Here is a 25,177-nt window from a genome sequence, read left to right as displayed (position 1 = left end):
TCCCCCCCCCCCCCATCCCCCAGGAAGGCTTTGCCTGAACCAAATGACCCTACAGGCTCCTGGATGGCTCAGTCAGTTGAGGTTGAGCCTTCGACTTTGGCTCAGGTCATGATCCCACAGCTCATGGGTTCAAACCCCACCTCGAGCTCTGTGCTGACAGCTCAGAGCCTTTTGGATTCTGTCTTCCTCTCTCTCTGCCCCTCCCCTGCTCATGCTCTGTCTCTGTCTCTCTCTCAAAATTAAACATACATTTAAAAGATTTTTTTAAATTACTCTAAATGAGCCTAGAGGATTTAAATGTATGGTTCCCAGGCCGATGGGAACTCCAAGTGTCACAAAGGGACGCAGTCACCACGTGGCCGAGTGGGCCACGTGTGATTACGTGACTCTGGGCTTAAAATTGGACTCTGCCTCTCAGTGGCTGCATCTGGGCATGGCCCTGGCCTCTCCAAAGGTCACGTCCTCATCTGTTCAGCAAGAGGGAAATCCTCGAACCTGCCCGATGCTGTGCATTTGCTGAAAGAGCCCATCAGGAACTCTGGGCCCAGCGCCTTCGGGAGGAAATGCCTGGGGCCGTGGTCGTGGCTATTATGGGCTGGGAAAAGGTCGCCAATGCGTGCTTCCTAGACGCTGACACCGTCTCTAACAGCAGAGGGGCACAGCCCAGTCGCCAATCCAGAGGGGACAGGCTCCATTTTCAAGAGATGTGCTTTAATGACGATAACCTACTTTTTTGGCAAGCGAAAGCGCCCCTCTAGACCTCACGGCTGGCTGCTTCGGGCTGTTCAAAGTGTTTCCACACCTCCGCTTTCCTGTCCTCGGCACCGTAGGACAGACGAGGGAGGGAGGGACGCAGGAGTGGCAGCCCAGCCTGCCCCCGGTGTCCCTCAGATGTAGGCTCCGAGGATGAGGATGAGTGGCCAAGGCCGGCAGCATGGCATTGGCGGACCTGAGCCTCCCCGCCGCGAGGAACTCAGCCTTCCCAGAGCCCAGCAGTGTGAGAGCTGGCCGTGGGCGGGGATGTCCTCCCGGCCCCCTGGGGCTGGTCCTGGCTCTGCTTCCTGCCTGGGCTTATCCTGCCACCAGGAACGTCTCCCTGCTGAGCGGCAGAAGGCACCTGCACCGAGGCTGCTCTCTCACAGGTCCCCTCCTGCTATCAGCACCGTGGCAACAAAGGCGCCTCCCGCGGCCAGGGCTCTCCCACCACCCGACTGGGAGCACTGCCCTGGCCGGGTCGGCCTCACCAGGATCCACAGAGCAAGCCCCGTCCCCCTTACAGGTGATCAAGCTGGTCTGCGGACCCGCGCCACCCCAACCGCGGGTCCTTGCCCTCACTGTGGCCTGCCGGAGGCCCCCCCGGGGGCCCTTCCCTGAGTCCCCTCTGGCCCTGCCATGCTTTTGGTCCTTGAGGACAGGACCCTGTGTTTGTTAACGCCGTAGCCACACCACCTTACATGTAACAGGTGCTCAGGAAGGGTTTGCACAGCATGTCTCGTGCCAGGCACTTCCCGCAGGTGGACAGCTCGCTGGTGGGGGGCGCTCGCGCGGGAGGCCAGGGCTCTGGGTGGGAGCGGCCAAGCAGGTGCACGGGGCCAGGCTAGCGGGTTTGCATCCTGCCTCGGCTGCGTGACCCGGAGCAAGTGTTGTTGCTGTTTTTGTTTTTTATTTATTTATTTTTGAGAGAGAAAGAGAGAGAGAGAGAGAGAGAGAGAGAGAGAGAACATGAGTGGGGGAGGGGCAGAGAGAGGGGGAGTGACAGAATCCAAAGCAGGCTCCAGGCTCCGAGCTGTCAGCACAGAGCCCGACGCGGGGCTCGAACCCACCAACCGTGAGACCATGAGACCATGACCTGAGTCTAAGTCAGACGTTTAAGCAACCGAGCCACCCAAGCGGCCCCGGGGTCGCGAGTGTTTTAACGCTTCTGTGCCTCGATTTCCTCATCTGTAAAATGGGAGAGATCAAACTATCTTTCCTTCTGGTACTTGAGAGAATTAAATGAGATAATACCAATAGAGTGACCAAATCATCCCGGTACAGAGCTGGTGCTTCATGTGTGTTGACTGGGGATAGTTAATAATCTGGGTATGCTGCAGAAAAAAAGTTAAAAAAAAAAAAAGAATATTTCGTAAGAGCTATTATCATATGAATGCCCTGAAAAAGGATGGAAGTAGATGTTTTAAAATGCCACGAAGGGTTCCCTGTGGCTGGTGGGATTATGGATGCCTTTTGGTTTCTTTCGCATTTTTTTCCTATAATGTTCAACTTTTTAAAAGTTTATTTACTTACTTTTAAATGTGTATTTACTCTTATTCTTGCGAGAGAGGGAGACAAAGCACGAGTGGGGGAGGGTCAGAGAGAAGGAGACACAGAATCCAAGGCGGGCTCCAGGCTCCGAGCTGTCAGCACAGAGCCCGAAGCGGGGCTCGAACTCACAAACCGCGAGATCGTGACCTGAGCTGAAGTCGGACACTTAACCGACTGAGCCACCCAGGCGCCCCTATTTATTTACTTAGAGAGAGAGAGAGAGAGAGAGAGCACAAATGGGGGAGGAACAGAGAGAGGGAGAGAGAGAGAATCCCAAGCAGGCCCTGTACTGTCAGCACAGAGCCCAATGCGTGGCTTGAGCTCACAAACCCTGAGATCATGACCTGAGCCAAAGGTGGGTGCTTAACCGACTGAGCCACCCAGGTGCCCCTTTTCCAACTTTTTTTTTTATAATGACCTTACAGAGAATTGCTTTTGAAATTAGATATTGTAAAAACTTGCTTTAAAATCACCTGGGACCTCTAACACCTCCCCTCAGCCCCCACCCTGCATATGATTTTGGATTCTAAGGAAACAAGGAGACACCCCTGCTGTTTCCAATTGCCCGGGACTCAAAGGAACCTGGGGAGACATTTCATCTGGTGTAGCACAGGCTACATTTCCCCAGCATTGTGCTTGTACACCCAGCTAGAAAATGAGACATCTTGTGTTTTGAGTGAATCTCTTCCATTAATCACCGGGGATACTCCAGGTCTATCCGGCAAAGTGATTGGTATAATTACAGCCTCCGTCTGCAGGGATAATGCCAGCAGTCAAGAGCAGCGTGTGCGAAGCAAGCCTGAGTCTTCCCGGGGCTTGTAGAGATGTGATTGCGTCCCTGCGCCACGGAAGCCAAAGGTGAGGGAAGGTCCGTGTGGCCCGGAGACCTCAGGTGGAGACGGAAGTGTTGTGATGGCTTCTGAGAGGGTTTCCCTAGGACTCTCCAGTCTGTGGGCAAAGGCAGTGTCACCTGGGGTACGTGACAAGGATTCCTAGGGTCCAGGAATGTCCTTAGGGGCAGATCATTCAAGTGTGACAAGTGGTTTTTCCAGCCAGGTTCTGCGTCCTTTTGGCAAGCAAAAGCAGTTTGTACCCATCAAAGAGTTGTGACTAGTTCCAGAGCATCACTCCAAAATGTGCAAATTCGCGGGGCGCCTGGGTGGCTCCGTCGGTTGAGCATCCGACTTTGGGTCAGGTCATGATCTCACGGTCTACAAGTTAGAGCCCCGAGTCGGGTTCCGCACTGACAGTGAGCAGTCTGCTTGGGATTCTCTCTGGCTCCCTCTCTCCCTCCCCCTCCCCCAAACACACACACACTCTCTCTCTCTAAATAAATTTAAAAACTTAAAAAAAAAAAAAAAGATGTACACATTCTAAAGCCCAAATAAGCGGATAGAAAAATGACCAAGAAAACATTTCCATTCCCAGCCGCTGGGTCATCTGCCCTGGCTGTTCCCGGCTTCTTGGGTAGCTGTGGGCTCCCTGCGGGCCTTTGGGCAATGCCGAGAAGACGAAACCAAGCCGGCTCTGGGAATCATAGAAAACCACCTCCTCCTGGCTGGTGGCGTCCATGGTGTTAAGGGAACATGACTCCAGCACAGTTGAGGGAAGAAAACTTTCACAGGCGGTCCCATGAGCTATGGCCCCGCCTATAAATAATCACATAAAAATCAAACCCTTCTCTATTCAGTCCATCCCCCATAACAACCCTCATCCCCTAAGAAAAAGGGAAGCTATCAAGACAGAATGAGAGGCTTGATATTTCTCGGTGGGGGTTTTCTCAAGCCTCCAATCCGCCTTGGTGTTGGGCGTTTTGAAATGTACAGCAGGCATCAGTTAGCCCCTAACAGTCCCCAGTGGATCCCACTGCCAGCGACGATCCTTAAATCCCTGTTTGTCCTGACCCAGCACCCGACCTCGAGATAGAATGAGCGTCAAAGTTACGTTAATCAGGGAAGCAAACAGGAGAGAGAGGAAGACTTGGAACCAAATCTACCCGATGGATCGCCCCGTAATCCCCAGAGGACAGGAACAGAGAGCCCTGAAATACGATGCCCCTGGTCGCGGGACAAGGGAAACGGCACGTTCAGAGAAGGGATTGGCCATCCTAAGTGCTAACCGGGGTGCGGCGGCTAACCGCTCTACGGGGTCACGGTGAAGCATCTGGCAGTGATCCCCGGTGGAGGAGGGAGAATTTCGAGCAAGGAAGGTGTGGACACGCTGGAGCGCCCGCGGCCCTGCCCCCGCTCCGCGCCTCTAATAGACAACCTTCCTTCTGAGCCGTGGCTTTCACGTCTGCCTTTGGGTCTGGCAGAGCCTCAGTTCTGGCCCCAATCAAACTCAGAACCGTACGGGGAAGGGGGGGGGGGGCGGCAGGGAAACGTAGTTCTCAGAGTCAACGAGTTGTCACAATCCGGCTCAGGTTGCGGGGGTGACCCGTAGGATGTGGGCTCTGCAAAAGAGATGCGGGCTGATGGAGGACTGGAAAACGCCCGATCTGGAGGTCAGGGGGAGAAAAGCAGGAGGCCAAGGCGGGTTGGAAGCCCTGCGCCCCTCCATCAGTCTAGCAGAGCCTGCCCTGATCGCCTCATGAGAACCTTCCCCTCTTTTAAGGCCGTACAGGAAATAGGGCAGAAGAGGATGTCAGACAGGAAACTGAGCGCCTACAAAGCGAAGAAAGGCCGGGGAAGTGGGGACCCGGGGCCGCCCCTGAACCATAGGCTTCGAGTCTGGCCTCACGGATGAGACCCGGAGTCAGGACACTGCTGGGACTGCCCGCAGCCACGAGGATGCCGCCACCGTGAGCGCGGGGTCAGCCGCCAGCGGCCTCTGCCCTGTGTCCACCTTGCTGTGTCAGTTTGCCTGTGCTCCCCTAACAAAGCGCCTCAAGCTAGTGGCCTAAAAACAGACGTTCATTCTCCCCCAGTGATGGAGCCTTCAAGTCTGAAATCAGGATGTTGGTGGGGCCCTGCTCCCTCTGAAGCTCTCCGCCTCTCCCTAGCTCCCCGTGGTGGCTGCGGACCCTTGGCGTTTCTTGGCTCCCAGCTGCGTGGCTCCAATCTCTGCCTCTGTTGTCTCACGGAGTCTCCCCGTGTGTCTTTGTCTTCACACGGCATTTTCCTCTTCTGGCAAGGACACCTGTCACGTTGGATCGGGGCCCACCCTAGTGACGTCATCTTCACCCGATTACATCTGCAAAGACCCTATTTCCCGATAATGGCACGTTCGCCGGGTGCTGGAGGTTAGGCCTTCAGCGTCTTTTGCAGGAGCACCATGTGACCGGTAAAGCCCCCCAAGCGTGCATGGGGGCAGCCCGTTAGCAGAACCTCGTTTGCATTCAGACCTCTAGCCGAGGAGTCTAGGAAACAGAGTCAGCCTCCAAATTCTCCAAACAGAGTGAAGGGCATAGAAGGGGGCCCACCTAAGTGGCCAACATGGGCCTCTGTGCATGCGCCACGGGGTTCTGGCTGGAACAGAATGGAACAGGCTTGAACCTGGCCGTGCCCCTGCTGGTGCGGAGGCCTTGGGCGGGTTAATTACCCCTCCGCTGTAACCCTTGGCTTCCACATCTGTAAGTGGGGATAATGACAGTCACCATTTCTCGGGGTTTATGTGAGGATTAAGTCAGACAACGGATTCAAAGTCCCTAGGGCCAGGCACACAGCGAGCAGTCGACAGATGGTAAGTATTATTAAATTATCTAAATTAGTAGTTTCGTTCTGTGTCCGTCGTGGTAGGGAATCGGGTGAAACGCAGAAGCGGGGATGAACTGTGTGTAAGGGTTCCTGGCATGTTTGGCATTTTATGAAAAATCAGAAACGCCAGGGATTTGAGCCAAAGTGTAAATTTCCTGATGTGAGGGTTTTCTTACTCGGAGCAATGGCCCATCAGAGAATCAAGAAGCTAAGGAATATATCTCTAGAGCAGATTTCTACAAGTCTTGTTTGTGATTACTGAACTTTAGTTGACACAGAAAAAGAAGAGGCAAGTGTCAGCTTATGTGTGGGTGTTGACTTACACAATGTTGCCTGTGTATATTCCTGAGAAAGAGAAGTAAAAGTCATGTCAACCATGTTTAGGGTTCAGATTCCAAATACGTTTTAAGGTTTAAAAGGCACAAAGGATTGGGGGAGGGGGGACCTGGACGGCTCAGTCAGTTAAGTGCTCGACTTTGCCTCGGGTAATGATCCCATGGTTCCTGGGTTCGAGCCCCGCATTAGGCTCTGTGCTGACAGCTCAGAGCCTGGAGCCTGCTTCGAGTTCTGTGTCTCCCTCTCCCTCTCTCTCAAAAATAAATAGACGTTAAAAAAATAAAATAAAATAAAATAAAATGCACACTGGGTGAAAGGAACTTTGTGATGGTCAGCATGACTTGGATGGATGGAGACAGGTTCGGAATTCCACTATTATTCAATCTGTCTAAATGAGATACAGCCACTGAGACAGAAATCAGACTCTCGTTCCACAGACTGGGCCATAGGGAAAATTGACCTATTCAAAATAACATTGTACAACTCGATGATAAAAAAAAAAAAAAAGCACACAATCCAATACAAGAATGGGCAAAAGATTTGGACAGACTTTTCACCAGTGAAGATATGTAAGCAAATGGCCAATAAGCACATGACAAGATACTCGTCATTAGTCATCAGGAAAACGCAAAGCAGAACCACAACCACACACGGCAACCCGGCTGTTAGAATGGGTAAAGCACACAACAACAGCAGACACTGAGAGCGCCAAGTGCTGACAAGGATGTGGAGCTATTTGAACCCCTGCACGTTGCACGTTGCTGGCAGGAACGCAGACCGGCACGGCCGCTCTGGAAAACTGTATGGCTGCATCTTTTTTTTTTTTTTTTTTTTTTAACATTTATTTATTTTTGAGACAGAGAGAGAGAGAGCATGAACAGGGGAGGGTCAGAGGAAGAGGGAGACATAGAATCCGAAACAGGCTCCAGGCTCTGAGCTGTCAGCCCAGAGCCCGACGCGGGGCTCGAACTCACGGACCGCGAGATCGTGACCTGAGCCGAAGTCGGACGCTTAACCCACTGAGCCACCCAGGCGCCCCATGGCTGCGTCTTTTTAAGGTAAACATAAATTGACCTTATGACCCAGCCATCCCGCTCCTAGATATCTACCTGGGAAATAAAAAATACATGTCCGCACAGAGATGTGTGTGCCTGAATGCGTACAACAGCTTTATTCATAACCACCCCAAACGGGAAGCAGCCAAGTGTTCATCAGCTGGTGACTGGAGGAATGAACTGTAGAGGGTGCGTATAATGCAATGCTGGTCAGCAATGAAAAGGAACAAAATAGCAACACATGGAACAACACGGGTGGATCTCAAAACCACTATGGGGGGGGAGGGCACCTGGGTGGCTCAGTTGGTTACGTGGCTGACTTTGGCTCAGGGCACACTTTCTTTTTTTTTTTATTTTTTTTATTTTTTTTTAACGTTTATTTATTTTTGAGACAGAGAGAGACAGAGCATGAACGGGGGAGGGTCAGAGAGAGGGAGACACAGAATCTGAAACAGGCTCCAGGCTCTGAGCTGTCAGCACAGAGCCCGACGCGGGGCTTGAACTCACGGACCGCAAAATCATGACCTGAGCTGAAGTCGGCCGCTTAACCGACTGAGCCACCCAGGCGCCCCAACAGGGCACACTTTCACGGTTTGTGAGTTCAAGCCCCGCATCAGGCTCTGCATTGACAGTGTGGGGAGCCTGCTCGGGATTCTCTCTCTCTCCCCCCCCGCCCCTCTCTGGCCCTCCTCCACTCATGCTTTCTCTCTCTCTCAACATAAGTAACTACACTTAAAAAACAAACCAAAAACACCCTCCACCATGCGAAAGGGAAACCAAAGTCAAACACAGAAGACTGTAGGTGAGAGTGTTTACGTGAAATTCTAGAAACGGCAAAACTTTGACAGAGAGCAGCCCAGCAGTGGCTCGAAGCTGGTGACGGGGTGGGAGCGCGTGCACAGGGGCACAGAGATTTCTTGGGGTGAAGGGTGGTTCTGGTCTGGCTCGTGATGGTGATTACGCGATCGTATGCACTCACTCAGACTCATCAAACTGTATCTTTAACTGGGGGAACATTACGCAAATAACACACGAACGCAAAAGTAAGCGTTGAGTCCTGATGGGACAGCCGTGGGGAGACGAGCCGTTGAAGAGACAGGACTGCCTCTGACGAGCAGGGGTGGGACGAGGGAGTGGGAAAGGCTCGTCCATGCGGTGCCAGAATCCAGTGACTTCTCCTTCGCGGCCAACCCATCGGTGACAACCCGGAAGCGGGTACAGCCGCGCCCTGTTCCAAGAGGAGCTGTTAATATCATATCCATACTGGTTTTTTCATTATACAAGTTTAGTGCTTTTTATTGTCCTGTTGGTTTTTATCACAGCTGCAAAGGGAAGTGAGGATAGGTATTATATATCAAGTAGCAACACAGAAGCAGGACAAAGCTAAAAAGAGAAAGCGTATGTGAAGCAGAGAGTTCACAGAAGACACGGACAAACGGCACTGGCTATATTTGTACGTGCCTGTTGTGGTTGTGGTCAGCATAGTGGTGTGAGTCCGGGCTTCTGGCATGGGAGAAACAGCACAAATCGCTGGGAACAGGATTACAGCAGTGGTTCCCCAGCCTTTCAGCCCCAGTGACTTCCATTTGTAACAGGTATTTTAGGAGGCTCTCCTGAATTTAGTAATCTACCCAGACACATGATTTTTTTTTTTAATAAACACAATGCCCTAATTGCAAAAGAAGCACGAGGAGGAGGAGGAGAAGGAGGAAGGGAAGGAGAAGGAAAAGAAGAAACAGAGGGCATTCATTTCAACGCGTAACTGCTTGAGCGTGATTATTCTAGAAAATACCATTGACCCAGAAGTGAATGCGGCTGTTCTGAAACGCAGACTGAGCAAGGGGAGTCGAATCGGCAACTCAAATGCCACCGATGACATTGCTGTTGGTGACATGGTTTTCCCAGATGGTGACCAGCACTTGGAAAAGTTCCAAACAAAACAGTATCAGTCAGGGTTCCAGACAATAAAAGGCAGCAAAAGCAAATAAGATCCTTGGTGGAGAGTTCAGTACAGACGCTATTTGTAAAGGTGAGGGCAGGGTGTAGGGGCCCTAGAGGGATGGTCTCTTAGCCTGGGACCAGGAAGGGTGTGTGTGTGTGTGTGTGTGTGTGTGTGTGTGTGTGTTGGTCCCCGAATCCTATTCCCAGAAGCTGCATCTGTCCTGGGGATGGCTCAGAGAGAGCATCTTGCCACTTTGGGACCAGGAGGGAGAAAACTGGAGAATAAACGACCGTGTTCCCTCTTTTTCGCTTTGTCCACAGCAGGTTTCTAACAGAGCTGTTTTCTCTTCAAAATGTTTAAAGAGAGCTTAAGCGATTTCAAACATGCAGGTGAGTGGGAAAGAACAGTAACAGTAAATCGTTCAAGGTGGCCTTTGGAGCCCCTTCTGCCTCCGGCTGCTCTGTTTCTAATCAAAATTCCTGCTTCTGCTGTTCGGGTTCACGACGCGCACGGTGACCCTCCCAGCCCCTAGGCCTCATTCAGATCCCCTCCAGCTTGCCCGCCTCTCTTCTCCCAAGCTGAACTGCTGCATTTTAAAGTTAATCCAGGACAAGGTGAGATGAATGTGAGCTGGGATGCAGAGACGGGAAAATCCCAGAACAGCTGGGGGGGGGGGCAAGGGACACCCCTCTGAGCCTCCCTCCACAGCCCAGCCATAGTGGCTCCAAGCCATCGAGGGCTGGGGCTCGGTATCCAAAGGGTCCCGAGACCAGCAATGTGTGGGTTTCTTGCCCCTCCCTTTGAGCCCATGTGTTTGCCACAGCCTTTTACAGAATGAGAGTCAGCAATTCATTCCAGTACCTTCTATGGGGCAGACACGGCCACAGGTGCCGGGGACCCCAGACAAATGGGGCAAGCCCGCACCTCCCCGGTATTCGCAGTCCGGCTGAAGGCGAGAGACAAGTCGCTGGTGATCGCAGCACAGAAAACTCAGGACCAAGGTGTAGATAAGCCACTCCAGGAACATAGAGGAAAAGAGCTCTGTCTGCATGCTATTTTTTAAAACAGAAAATTACCTTCTCTTCCCTTCCCATTAAAGAAGTTTTTTAAAAATATCCACCTGGGGGAGCCTGGCTGGGTCAGTCCGTAAAGCGTGCGACTGTTGATCTCAGGGCTGTGAGTTTGAGCCTCACGTTGCGTGTAGAGATTGCTTAAAAATAAAAGCTTGGGGCACCTGGGTGGCTCAGCCGGTAAGTGTCCGACTCTTGGTTTTGGCTTAGGTCATGATCTCACAGTTCATGAGATCCAGCCCTGCATGGGATTCTCTCTCTTTCTCTCTCTCTCTCTCTGCCCCACCCCCCGTTTACTTTCTCTCTCTCTCTCAAAATAAATAAATAAGCATAAAATAAAATAAAATAAAATAAAATAAAATCTTTAAAAAAATATCAACCTGATAGGACACCAAGTTATTGGTCTGCCCGGGGTGTCCTCATGCCCCAGATCAGCCTGGACTGAGCCTTCTTCGGAGGCCTGCCTCTGCCTCTGAACGCATCGCAGCTCCCACCCTCAGCAGCTTTCAGAGATGCAACCCTCTAAGCCAGGCATCCGGGACTGATTGACGGTGATTCTGGGGGTGGGGCTTTTGCAGATCAGGCCGCAGCAAACTGGGGAGCGCGTCTGTAGTTCGGCCAAGGGAAAAATCGAAAGGCAAATCCAAACAGGTCTGGACTCACCAGGAGCAGATGGAGAGAGAGGGATAAGTGGGAGGCGGGGAAGCAAGGTCAGGAGGAGCGCTGAGCGTCATCCTCGTGGCTTCGTACAGGGTCCCCTGTGGTCGTAGGAAGGCGACGCGTCCTGAGGGCTTACGGGGATCACCTGGGGGGTGTACATCTGCCAAGACAGCACGCACCCAGCCTTTGCTGCGGGCCTCCTGGGTGCCAGGCACTGTGTCAGGCTCTGTCTCCGCACCACAGACCCTGCTCTGCCCAGCAGGTCGTGGGCTCCGTCCCACGGAGAGAGCGGCTGGGAGTGAGCCCTGAGATGGCTTTTCATTTTACAACCAGATAAGAACAACAGACATGACACGGGCTTATTCTTCTTAAGATACATTTTTTTAAAACCCTTCAGACAAGAAGTGACGGATAAAATTCTACTAAAGAGAAACCCAATGGGCTAATGAGCATGAGGACGTACGCTCGGCTCCCTGAGATAATCAGGTATGAAACCTAAAATGAGTTACCCTTGTGTTTTCCCCTATCAAAATATCTTTTAAAGAAAATTCCGGTTTGGTGCTGCTTCGGCAAAATGGGCAGGCTCGTACCTGACTGGCAGATGTAAAACCTATTCAACTGCGGCAGCCTGTCAATGTGGGTCAAAAATCTTGTGATAATGCTGGTCTAGTAAATTCCGTCTCGGAGGAGGACACATGAGGATTTGTGAACGAGGATGTTTATCCCATACGTAGAGGATGCAAGTTGGAAAGTCCCCAAATGTCCAACAAGAAAACTGATAAAATAATGAATCTCTCTCTCTCTCTTTCACCCACACTCACACTATCCACCTCCCTCCCCACCCCCCCACATACACCCACACACATACACACACACACATACACCCACCCACACACATACACACACACGTACACACATCACCACACAGAGTGACTGTGAGCTTAATTTTATTTTTAAATATAATGCTTACGTCTTTTCACTCTTGTTCCCTCTTTCTGTATATCCAGAGAACAGAAGAATGGCAAGATATGTACCAAAACATTTATTTGGGGGATGGTAGCATTATGGGCTATCTCTATTTCTTTTTATTTGTTTTAATTTTTTTCATGTTTATTTATTTTTGAGAGAGAGATAGAGAGCGAGCAGGGGAGGGGCAGAGAGAGAGGGAGGCAGAATCCCAAGCAGGCTCCGTGCTGTTAGCACGGAGCCCGACGCGAGGCTCGAGCTCACGAACCGAGAGATCATGACCTGAGCCGAAACCAAGAGTCAAGACGCTTAACCGACTGAGCCACCCAGGTGCCCCCTCTACTTCTTTAAAAATGTTTTTTCTCTACAATGATGTTGAATCGGTTTCATCATCCGAAAAAAAAATTATTTGAAAAACACGCGTGAAGTATTCTTGCCTAAAATGAATCTAATCAAGACTTGAGCCCCAACTCCCGCTTGGCAGAAAAGAGAGAGAAACAAGTCAAATGACATCCCGAAGAAACAATTTGACAAATTCCAGAAGGTGGAACATTCTAGGACCAATCGTCTCCAAAAATCAATATTCTCAGAGACCAAAAAATTAGGGGAATCATTCTACATCATCAAAAACTAAACAGGCATAGCGACCAAATGCCATGCTCAAATCGATGGGGTGCTGACTCAGAACGAGGTCTATGAGACGTGGTAGGAGCACTTGGGGGAAGTGAAATAGGAGTTTGTGTTTTGATTTTCCCTTGGCCGAACCACAGACGTGCTGCCGGGTTGGCCACTGCGGGATCTGCAAGACCGCCACCCCGAGAATCCCATCGGATGCTCCCAGAAGCCATCACGGCATGCTCCTAAACCTAAGAGGAATTCTGCCCAACTCCGAAATAGCACATTCTTCTCCATTTTACATGAAATAGCCATCCAAAAACTATCTGGGGGGCCTGGAGGGCTCAGCCGGTTAAGCATCTGACTCTGGATTTCAGGTCAGGTCATCATCTCGAGGTTCGTGGCTTGGAGCCCCGTGTCGGGCTCTGCACTGTCAGTGCAGAGCCTGCTTGAGATTCTCTCTCTCTCCCCCTCCCCCACTCTTGCTCTCTCTCTTTCTCGCTCTCTCTCTCAAAATAAATAATTTTTTTTAATGTATGAAAAATAAAGCAAACTATCTGAAGTCAGTTCTGATAACTAAACTTTCAGTAGGTACCACTTATGAAATGGTAGGTTCTTCTTGGCTTTGACTGCACAGTAATTCCTCCTGTGGCTCCCATCCAATGGGGACAAGGTAAAATGCTGAAGATGGCCTGGAGGGGGACCAAACAGACGCCCAGCACCGTCCCCCCCTCCCTGGCACCCGACATCACCCAGGTCCATCCTGAGCCCCCAGGGAGGTGGGGGTTTCTAAATAATAAAAAGGTAAGACTCTCTTGGTCAAGAGTCCAGAATTTCTCAACAAATGGCCAGTTTCGCCTCAGTAGATTTTGTTATTTGGTTCAAAAGCTTCCAGGTAAGGGCAAAGGGACAAAAATATCTGTTAATAATTGTCCCTGAAGTTTACACAGCAGCCAACAATTTACAGGATTCTTTTGCAGACATATCACCGTTAAAAGACTCCAAATCTTTTTTTTTTTTTAATTTTTTTTTTTTTAACGTTTATTTATTTGAGACAGAGAGAGACAGAGCATGAACGGGGGAGGGTCAGAGAGGGAGACACAGAATGTGAAACAGGCTCCAGGCTCTGAGCTGTCAGCACAGAGCCCGATGCGGGGCTCGAACTCACGGACTGCGAGATCATGACCTGAGCCAAAGTCTGCCGCTTAACCGACTGAGCCACCCAGGCGCCCCAAAAGACTCCAAATCTTCCAAGTGGGTAGCCGTTCCCTTCAATCCTGGAGTATGTTCTGTTGACGAGAATTTTTGCTGGTTTCCATTTTCCTCTTTGGTGCAGGAGTGGGGGTGAGCGGGGAACCCACAAGTCTATATGGTGGGTGAAGTAGGGAATTGTTACCCCATTTTACAGACTTTATAAAATAGAAGTATACAGGGGGCGCCTGGGTGGCTCAGTCAGTTAAGCGTCTGACTCTTGATTTTGGCTCAGGTCATGATGTCACAGTTCGTGGGATCGAGCCCCGTGTCGGGCCCTGCACAGCAAGTGAGGCGCCTGCTTGAGATTCTCTCTCTCCTCTCTGTCTGCCCCTCCCTCTGCTCACACACCCTCTCTCAAAGTAAATAAATGAATTTTTTAAAAAAAGAAAGATCCCTCTAAAATATATATATAAGCATATACAACGTAAAATATGAAAATATGTATTTATACATAATAACATGCACTTACATATTTATAAAATATAAATATAAAATATAGGAGACTGAGACTCCTGGTAAAATACCACCTACAGAGCCCTCAGAGCTCTCGAGGCTCAACTTGCTGCTATCTGCTTCAAAGGAGGCCCCTGTCCCAGAGCATCAAGGCCAAGGGTGCCATGTTCATGGGATCTGGGGGTCTGGTTTAAGGTAGGTCTTCAACTGTGAGGAACAGATTGAGATTGAGCTGAGTTTTCTTTGTTTTTTTTTTTAATGTTTATTTTTGAGACAGAGCATGAGCGAGGGAGGGGCAGAGAGAGAGGGAGACACAGAATCCAAAGCAGGCTCCAGGCTCCGAGCTGTCAGCACAGAGCCCGATGCGGGGCTCGAACTCGTCAACCACAAGATCATGACCTGAGCCGAAGTCGGACACTCAACCGGCTGAGCCACCCAGGCGCCCCGAGTTTTTGATGTAATAGTTGAGGATTGGGGGATACAGAGCAAGGAAGTTTTCGAGTGGAGTTTAAGAGTAAACAGCTGTGTGATAAGCCCCACCGAGCAATTACTGCTCTGAGGGAGGGAATCCTGACCCTAGCGAAGGCTAGTAGCCAGATAGATAAAAGTTCAGAGGCAGGCATCTTCAGAAAGTCCAGGAGGCAAATAATAAAACTATTTGTAACTGTTATCATCCTGGGTGGGAATTTCCTGCAGAGAGGGGAAGGAGTTGATCTTTATGTGCACAGTCTTAGAACGTCACCCTGTTAGCCTGTGGGGCTGCAGGGAGCTTCAGGCTCTGGGACTAGTGACTTCCCAAGGTCTGCTGGAAGTTGACTTAAGTCTTCAGATTCAGGCTGAGCTCACCTTGCTCAGACTTTGCCTGAAAAGCCCTCCCAAAGGAGTTCAAGCAGGCTCTGCACAAATGCCCTCTCAGGACTATGGCGGCCCCAGGACAGGTATTGGGGTGACAGCACAGGGCAGAGTGGCAGGGGAGGGGGCTCCTGGCCCTGGAGTGGGCCAGCCGCAGGGATTCCGTACTGGCTTATATAGCATCCCCTGAAAATTCAGGTCAACTTAGACGTTACTTGGAAATAGGGTCTTTATGGATACAATTAGTTAAAATGAGGTCATACTGGATTAGGGTGGGCCCTAAATCCAGTGACTAATGTCCTTCTGAAAGGCTTATGTAAAGAAGGGAAGAAGTCCCTGTGATGATAGGGACAGAGATTACAGTGATCTGGTGTCTCACCAGAAGCTATGAAGAGGCAAGGGAGGATTCTTCCCCGGGACCATCAGAGGGAGTATGGGACACCTTGATTTTGGACATCCGGCCTCCCTCCCCCTACTCTGCCAAGTACAGCACACACCCTCTGAATGGGAAACTGGGGCCCTCGGGTGGGATGCGTGGCCTCCCTAGGGCTCTGAGGGGGTGGGGAAATGAGGGCTGAGGGTCGCTGCCCAGGTCATCGCTTTTCTGGCAGTCTGGCCACTTGGCCAACATTCAACGAAGGACCCTTTAAAAAAAATTCTGGAAAATTCAAAACGCAACACCACTCCCCACAGTGCCCCCCTCCCCTCCATTCTCCCCTCCAGAGGGGACAGCCTCATGCCCGGTCAGGGCTGCACAGGAAAGGGACAGAACACGTGAAAGGGCAGAGCCCAGGGTCCTCCTCCTGGTCGGGCGGGTGGGCATGGCCACGGCGACAGCCTGCCTGCGAGGACAGGAGCACTTAGAAATCTGGGTCACGTCAGAAGCCTCCCCGCAGGAACCGGCAGCTGTTTCAGAGACCTGCACCCGCCAGCCTGAAAATAGCTTGGTCCTTTTCCCCGTGAGACACAAGGTTTAGCAATCACGGATCTGGCAAATAATGAATTTGGTATCCGCTGCAGTGACACCTGCTGGGAACCAAGAGACAAAGGATGTGGGGTCCTGCCCTCCCGGGAACCGTAGGTGAGAAATAGCTGGGCTTTGAAGGGCGCCTGGGTGTCTCGGTCGGTTGAGCCTCCTACTTCAGCTCAGGTCATGATCTCAAAGTTCGTGAGTTCAGGCCCCACATCAGGCTCGCTTCTGTCAGGGGAGAATCCTGTTCAGATCCTGTCTCCCTTTCTCTGCCTCTCCCCCCCTCATGCTGTCTCAAAAAAAAAAAAATAGCTAGGCTTTGAACGCTTGAGTTTCCCAAATGGGTCCTTACATACCCCTTTCCCTCATCTTGCTGATGGGAAACCTGAAATCCAGGGAGGGTGGTTTGCCCCGACCCGGGGGAGGGGCTCTGGGGGAATCTCACCATCGACAGGGATTTGGACCCAGAGTTCAGTTCCAGGATCCAGGCTCCTTCCTCTGGGGCAACGGTTTGTCTCCAGGGGCAGAGGTGGGAGCGGCAGGTGGTGGGGAAGGCAGTGGGAACCCAGGGGTCAACGTTCCCAGTTGAGCCTTGGCTAGTGGAGGGAGGAGACTGTGGAGGCCCCACCGTAAGCAGCAAGATGGAAACCTGAGGGCTCCAAGCACCTGTGGGGTGCGTGTGGGGTGGGAGAGCACAGGACCTCAAAACCAGTCTTCTGACACTATCTCCAAAGACGTAATAGTGACAGATTGAAAACACGATCCATTCCTCATGACTTGAGAGCCGTAGCTCTAATCTGTTACCACAGAACTATCATGGGGTCGGGGGGAGGGGTTATGGGGGGGTCAAGGGTAGGGCTTCAAAAGTCCTGAGGCTGGGTCCCAACCCTAGAGATTCTGTCACCGCTGGCCAGGTGGGGCCTGGGTCTGGGGTGTCAGAGCTCCCAGGGAGTTCTGAGGGTGACCACTATGGGAGGCCAGTGCTTTAGAGATTTCCAAGTTTTCAAAAATCCTGTACTGGCATTTCCCCTCCTTTGAAGAACCATACAAGGAACCTGGGGATTTGTAGGCAGGACATGCTGTTAGCATCGGACCCTGCAGAGGCCCACCTAGGTCTGGATGAGGGCAGCAGACTCAAGGGACACGGGACAGATGTGTCTTGTGTGTGCTTCAATTTGGGAATAATTTACATATCGTAGAACTGACCGCTTGAAGTTGACAGCTTTATGACCGTTTTGACGGATGCCTATAATCCTGTGACCGTCAACCACAATCAAGAAATAGCAAGTTCTAGGGCGCCTGGGTGGCTCCGTTGGTTAAGCATCCAGCTTCAGCTCAAGTCATGGTCTCACGGATCGTGAGTTCGAGTTCTGCATCCGGGTCTGTGCTGACAGCTCAGAGCCTGGAGCCTGCTTCAGATTCTGTGTCTCCCTCTCTCTCTCTCTGCTCCTCCCTTCCTCACGCTGTCTCTCTCTCTCTCAAAAGTAAATAAACATTAAAAAAAATAATAAAAAAGAAAGATATAGAAAGCTCTATCCCTGGGGCGCCTTGGTGGCTCAGTCGGTTGAGCATCTGACTCTTGATTTCAGCCTAGGTTATGATCCCAAGGTCATGGGTTCGAGCTCCACATCAGGCTGTGTGTTGACAGACTGGAGCCTGCATGGAGAGGCTTGGGAGCCTCTCTCTCTCTCTCTCTCTCTCTGCCCCTCCCCTGCTCTCTCTCTCTCTCAAAAATAAATACATAAAACATTTTAAAAATTAAATAAAAATGAACATTAAAAATTAAAAAAAAAAAACAACCTCTATCCCCAGGAAACAGTCTCGAGAGACAATTTGAATGTAGTGCCAGGGGCCTGATTGGGGATAGAGGTTCCAAACCCTCACCCCCAAACTCTCTGCCCCTCTGAAAGTTGTGAGTCTGCAAGCACCTATTTCTGGCCCAGGCGACTTTCCCGATGGCTGGAAGTAATTATTCCCCAAGGGCCCGGCTCTGCCTCGTTAGAGCTTCTGTTGAAAAAGCCAGGTTGCTAATGTCGTTCCTCTGGCTTCGGAGTCCAATTTTCCAGGCCTGTACAGCAGGCACAGTCGATACCTCCTACGATCGCTAGGGCCACTTCTGGTGGCGGAAAAACGTTCACCGGCTGCCCAGAGCGATTACAAGTGCGTTCCTCACGCAGCTGTCCCCGGTTGCCGAGAAAACATTTAATTGGTGCGGAGGTCGCAGGATCCTCTCCCAATTAGGGTCCCGTCCTGCCAGCTGCCATCTGCACCGGGGACAATCCGGACCGGGCTTCCTCGTAGGACACACGGTCGTCCGCTCTGGGGAACAGCCACACAGTCCTTCAGCGATGGCCTGGCCCCTTTCAAAAGGCAGACTGTCCTGTAGTCTGGGGCTCTCGTCTTTGCCTCCCGGTCAATTATCTGGGAATCAGGATGGAATGAGAAGAATAAGAATCTTCCATGAACAGGGAGCACTGCGTGTGTGGACGTGACAGTTAACAAAATGTTCCCGCTAGGGAGGACCTTTGAGAAAGTGGGGAGGGCCAGGGTGGGGCTTAGGCCGCAGGGTGAAGTCGATGAAATGCCCACTCACGCGGAGCCTCCTCCAGGAAGCAGTCCCGTAAATGCCCAACGTCTGCTGTGCTCCCCCCGGGCCCTGGAATGACTCCGGTAAAGGCAGAGCCTCCCAGACGGCCCGGGGCTGGGCATCTTCAAAGGGGGGCTCCGCGGCCAAGGCCGCAGTGGAGACGGTTCGTCTGGACCCCTGCTTCCCCCTCAACAGACTCGGATTTCGTTTTCTGTGAAGGTTGGCCTGTAGGCCACACTTTGTTTCCAGGGAAGTTCCGGGTACACAGTAAACTCAAGAGGCAAGTACAGGGGTTCCCCACTTGCCCCCGTCCCCCCGTACACGCACAGCCTCCTTATCAACATCCCCCACCAGAATGCGACACTTGTTGCAGTAACCGATGACCCAAGAGTGACACGTCGCAGTCCCCCGAAGGCCACGGTTCACATCAGGGCTCGCCCTAGCTGTTGTGCTTGCTGCGGGTTTGGACAAATGTACGATGACACGTGTCCATCATCACAGCATCGCACAGAGTAGTCTCGCTGCCCTAAAAACCCCCCGTGCTCGTCCCTCCTCCCCCCAACTCCTGGTGACCACGGATCTTACTGTCTCCACAGCTTTGTCTTTTCCTGAATGTCACGTAGTTGGACTCATACGGGTGTGTCGGCTTTTCAGATCAGCTTCTTTCACTGAGTAAAATGCATGTAAGTTTCCCCGGTGTCTTTTCATAGCTTGATAGCTCACGTCCTTTTAGCACTGACCTTCCACGGTCTGGACGGACCACAGTTTACTCATCCATTCACCTCCCGAAGGACATCTCGGGGGCTTTCAACTTTTAGCAATTATGAATAGAGCTGCTGTAAACATCTGTGTGCAGGTTTTTGTGTGGGACCAACATACTCTTTTTTCCCTAGAGCGGGGAGACGGAGTCCCTCTCCCCCAGCCCTGGCCCCAGGCCCAGAGCTCCTGGGCATTACAGCCCCCCGAACCACCCTCCCTGCAGACGAAATCTGCCGGTGCTCTCATTAGGCCTGAGGCTGCCGAATCGCCTCCCGATTCAGAGAATCCTTGAGTCGATAGCAAACAACACTGGCTGAGATCATTGTGCTATTTGTCCACAGCACCCAGGGAGACAAGCAGCGCCCCGGTGACAACGAGGCTGTCTCTTGAGTCCCTGCTGGGGCTCCCCCACCCACTGCAAACCCAGTCCCAGCCAAACCTGCATGCCGTTCAACAGCACAGATGACACCTGTCCACAAAGCTGTCCCTGAGCGCCCCACTGGGAAACAATGTCTCTTCTCCTCACTCCCTTGCAAATAGCCTTCTTTTTTATACATTTTTAATCTTTTATTTATTTTTGAGAGAGACAGAGAGCAAGCAGGGGAGGAGCCAAGAGAGAGGGAGACACAACATCCGAAGCAGGCTCCAGGCTCCGAGCTGTCAGCACAGAGCCCGACGCGGGGCTCGAACTCAAACCGTGAGATCGTGACCCGAGCTGAAATCGGATGCTTCGCCACCTCAGCCACCCAGGCGCCCCTTAAATAGCCTTCTCACTCTAGAACCATTTTAGATTCATAGGGAAGTTCAAAGACGGTAGATGAGAGCTCCCATAACATGCCACACCCAGGGTCCCCTACGTTGACATCTTATGTTACCATGGTACATTTGTCAACACTAAGAAGCCAACATGGGTACAGTAAACTTCAGTCCTCATTCAGCTTTCATTAGTTTTTCTTGAATGTCCTTTTTCTGTCTCAGGACCCCCTCCCGGGTGCCATATTACATTCAGTTGTCTTAGGCTCCTCTGATAAACAACAGTTCCTCAAAAACAGTTCCTTGTTTTTGATGAACTCGACAGTTTGGTCAATTCAGTAATTGTCTTTTGGTTTTGGGGCTTTTGTGAGAACGAGAGAGAGAGCGAGGGAGAGAGACAGTATGAGTGGGGGAGGTGCAGAGAGAGAGGGGGACCCAGAATCCCAAGCAGGCTCCTTGTTGACAGCAGAGAGCCCGATGTGGAACTCAAACCCGCGAACCGTGAGATCACGACTTGAGCCAAAATCGGACGCTTAACCGACGGAGCCACCGAAGCGCCCCTAGTCAGGCGTCTTGAAGAAAGTCCCTTGGCTTGGGATTGTTGGACGTTGTCTCCTCGTGCGCAGATGGGGCTATAAGTTTCCGGGAGGAAGGGCACGGGGGAAGGCACCTCCCCCCCCCCCCCATCATTACATCTTGCTCTTTGTTCTTTGCTGCCACATTTTCCTGGCCTCCCTTCCCGCTGAAGGTCTGGCCCAGTCTGTCCTCCACAGAGCGCATCACAAAAAGTACCCACCTGCTTAGGTGCCCACCTGACCATAAGACGCCTGAGTGGATGCCACATGCTGGGCATCGTCCTAGTCCTGAGGTCCATAAGATGCCACTGGAGAATAGGAATAACGATATCAAGTAACTTCCCCCGGGCCCTTGGGTCCCGGAGCAGGGAAGACAATCAGGAACGCGGAAGGTCTTCCACGATCAGGCTGGTCTCTCTCTGGTTCCCGCCCTTTGCTGGCGGGCGTTCTCTGCACAGATGGCATGTGTGGGCCCTCATGATGTGTGTTCTGCCTCAACTTGGCCACTTGTTACTGAGAGGCCCTCAGAGAGGGACAGCTAGGCTTCCGATCCAGAGAGAAGTCACAGCACACACACCATCCCCCCCACCCCAACTACAAACGTGAGATTCAATCCGGTGCTGGCTGTGAATGATTGCGTAGCTGGAGGAGGCAGATGCGGCTCAGGAGGCGGGAGGGGGGGACTGGATAAATCCCTTTAATGCCCTGGGCGTGCCTGCCATGCCTCCTCCCTATAAGTAACTCCAAATAAAAATCACAAAGCACAAAATGTCTACGTATGTTGAAATTACGGTAACGTCTTATTTATCTGGTTGCCATTGTTCTGCATCGGTTTGTCGATAATAAATTTTCCCCCTTCCTTTGGCTTCGCCTCCCCACCGTGAAGCCAGGCTTAGTTGGGGTGATGGAGGGGGGGGGTCCCTTCATTTCTCACTGCCTCCCCAGCTCCTCTCCTCTGGTGTCCTAGAGGTCAGGAAGCCCTCATCCTCCTCTAGCTCACCCACCGGACCCACAGAGACTCTTCGACCATTGAGACGAGTGGTTTTGCAATCCCCGCTCTCGGGAAGGTCTTGAACACTTTCCCTCCTTGAGAACAGGAGAGCTAGTGTTCAACCCCCCCACCCCCACCACTCACAGCCAGGGGTCCTTCGCTGCAGATTTCTGAAGCTCAGATGCTTCGGACAAGGCATGACCAAGAAGCCACAAGAATGCCACAGCCCATCCAAGACAGCACGAGGCATTCAGAATCAGCCGGAGACCCACGGACCAGTCCAGAGCGTCACTTGACTCCCGCGATGAGGTCCGGCCCCCACTTCTCCTTCATTCACGCCCTCAGCCACGGTGCGAGGGAGCCTCTTCTGCTGGCGCCCGAGACCATCTCTTCCCAACTCCACTCAGGACAGCGTGTCCATAGCTTGGCCGTGATGGGAGTGATTATCCCAGAGCGTTCGGCAAGCCCTATGACCCAGGGCTCCTCTCCCCAGAGCTGGTGGCTAAACACACTCTGCCTTGAGGCCAGGTTTCCCTGGCACCACGGCTCTTCTCCAAAAATCCAGATCAGTGGGGGCCGCCCTGCCCCGAAATGCTCCACAGAAACCCCCTTCCTTCTATAGATCTACTACGTCCAGAGTCAAAGCCTCCGGTGTCCTTCCCAGCTGTGTGTCTTGGGGCAAATCTCTGGGCTTCTGCGGCCCTCTGGTCGCTCACCTGTGAAAAAGGGACAGTACTATGCATCCCTTAGGCAAGTGGCATCTCACTGGGCTTTAGAACGGGCCTGTGCCTCTATAATAAGTGACCCATGGACTATGTGGATTCTCTGCCTCTCTCCAGTGGAGGGCAAAGGTCTTCCCCTCCCTCACCACCGGCTCCTCAGGTGGGGCCCTGCTCTGTGGACGCTGGGTCTCTGGGAGGAGTCCATCAGGGAGGGACAGGGGGAGAGGTCTGCCCTGGGAGCACGCATTGAGGGAGTGCATTATCTGTAGAGAATTAAAAAACAAACACACAAACAAAAAAACCACAGGGCAACTGGGTGACTCAGTCGGTTAAGTGTCCGACTTCAACTCACGTCATGATCTCACCGTCCGTGAGTTCAAACCCCACATCGGGCTCTCTGCTGTCAGCATAGAGCCTGCTTGGGATCCTCTGGTCCCCACCCCCTCCTTTGCCCCTCCTCCCCCTCACTCCCTTTCTCAAAAATAAGTGAACATGTTTCAAAAAGAGAGAATTTTAAAAGAACGCGAAGACCGACTCCAAGTTGGTTTGTTTTTAAAAATCACCATGTGGGGGCGCCTGGGTGGCTCAGTCGGTTAAGCGTCCATCTTCGGCTCAGGTCACGATCTCCCCGTCCATGAGTTCGAGCCCCGCGTCGGGCTCTGTGCTGACAGCTCAGAGCCTGGAGCCTGCTTCCGATTCTGTGTCTCCCTCTCTCTCTCTGCCCCTCTCCCGTTCATGCTCTGTCTCTCTCTGTCTCAAAAATAAATAAACGTTAAAAAAATAAATAAATAAAATAAATAAAAATCACCATGTGCCAATTATTCCAAGAAACATCAGTGATAAAAGACTCTTCCGCTCTCAGATGGGGGAAACGCTCCCACCGCCCCTCCCCTGAGGCAGGCCTCTGCTGGCAGCCGGCCACTGTGGGTGTTCAACAGTCAAGGGAGGGACCTGGTTACAGGGAGGCTTTGGACACTCACAATCACGGCCCCTCGGGTCTCTCGTTGCCCCCGACAGACACCTGCTCTCTGGTGTTCTGGGAAAATCCGTAGCATTTTCCTGCCTTGGGATCTGTGGTAGATTTTCAACTTTTGCAGCCTGGCCCGTCAAGTCACGGAGTCATTGATTTCTTCTTCAATCTGGGCTGGGGCGGGACTTGCTTTGGCCAATAGAACGCAGCGGGAGTGATGGTGTGCAAGCTCCAACTAGGTGTCGAGAGTCCCGGCAAGCTTCCGCTCTCCCTCGCAGGGCCCCAGGGCTGCCCAAAGCCCAGGCTAGTCTGGGGCGTGGGGGGGGTGACAGCGCGCAAGGTTCTGTCACCCGCATCACCCCAGCCCCGCCAGCCAACGCCAGGGCCAGGAGTGAGGCCATCCTAGACCAGCCACTTCCCAGAGCACCTGCCAGCGGACTGCAGACCCATGAGCAAGCCCGGCCGAGATCGGCCACGCCTGGTCCAGATGCTTACGAACGTCCGGCCGATCAGAGGATTCAGACACCATAATAAACGTTGGTGTTTGAAGCTCCTAAGCGTTGGGGTGGGTTTTTTATGCAGCCACGGAGACAGTGTCTTTGCTCGTGCTGGTCACCTCCGTGCCTTTCGCCATGGCTGCATGCAGAAATTCTGCCTCTCCAGGGGCGCCTGGGTGGCTCAATCAACTGAGCGTCGGACTCTTGATTTCAGCTCTGGTCTCACGGGGCGTGAGCTCGGGCCCCACATCGGGCTCTCCACTGACAGGGCGAAGCCTGCCTGGGATTCTCTCTCTCCCCCCTCTCTCTGCCCCTCCCCTGCTCGTGCTCTCTAGCTCTCTCAAAACAAATGAATAAACATTAAAAAGAAAAAAAAAAAAGAAAGAAATTCTACCTGTCCCTCAAGGCACTTCTTTCCTACAAACCGCTCCCCCCCCCCACCCCCCGATTTCTCAGGTTGGAATTCATTTTCTGCTCCCACAGCTCTTGGCTCCTCAACTTCTCTGGTCATTGCAATTTCCTTCACCTTGGATGTATCTGCACACCAGCCCTCCGTGAGGAGGAATACCGGGCCCTGATGGTCACTGTAACCTCTCCAGTACCAGAAATGCAGTGACCTTGAGGTTCCCAAATTCAACAGCACAGAGGTCACTTGCAGACCGCGCCCACTGCCCGAGACTCTGATTCATCAGGTCTGGGGTGGGGCCCGGAAATCTGTATGCTTAACAAATACCCCAGGGTTTTCAGATGTAGGGAGGGTGTGGGCGGTGCTGAGACCAATCGGATAGCTTGGACATGTCCACGCACTAAACACAGGGGGGACTTTCCGACCCTGAAAGTGGGGCCAAGTGACTTGCCCAAGGTCACGAGGAGGGAGAGTGATAAAGCCAGGATTCAGACCCCGTTCCAAAAAACTGTGCACATACTCTGTACATATTCTCTGGGAAGGAGAACCCGCCATACCGGTCACTTGTACAACCCCAAACTCTGACGTGTTACTAACTCTGACGTTAGCCACTGTGGGCTTTCTTCCCGTAAAGATCAATGATTTTGGGAAAACACGCGTACACACACAAGCACATGCGCGCGGGCACATTTAAACAGCTGTTTCACGGGACACCTGGGTGGTCGGTTAAGCCTCAGACTTCAGC

The sequence above is a fragment of the Panthera uncia genome, chromosome A2, assembly GCF_023721935.1.
Source record: "Panthera uncia isolate 11264 chromosome A2, Puncia_PCG_1.0, whole genome shotgun sequence".
Taxonomy (NCBI): Eukaryota; Metazoa; Chordata; class Mammalia; order Carnivora; family Felidae; genus Panthera; species Panthera uncia.
This window is presented reverse-complemented; position numbering follows the sequence as displayed.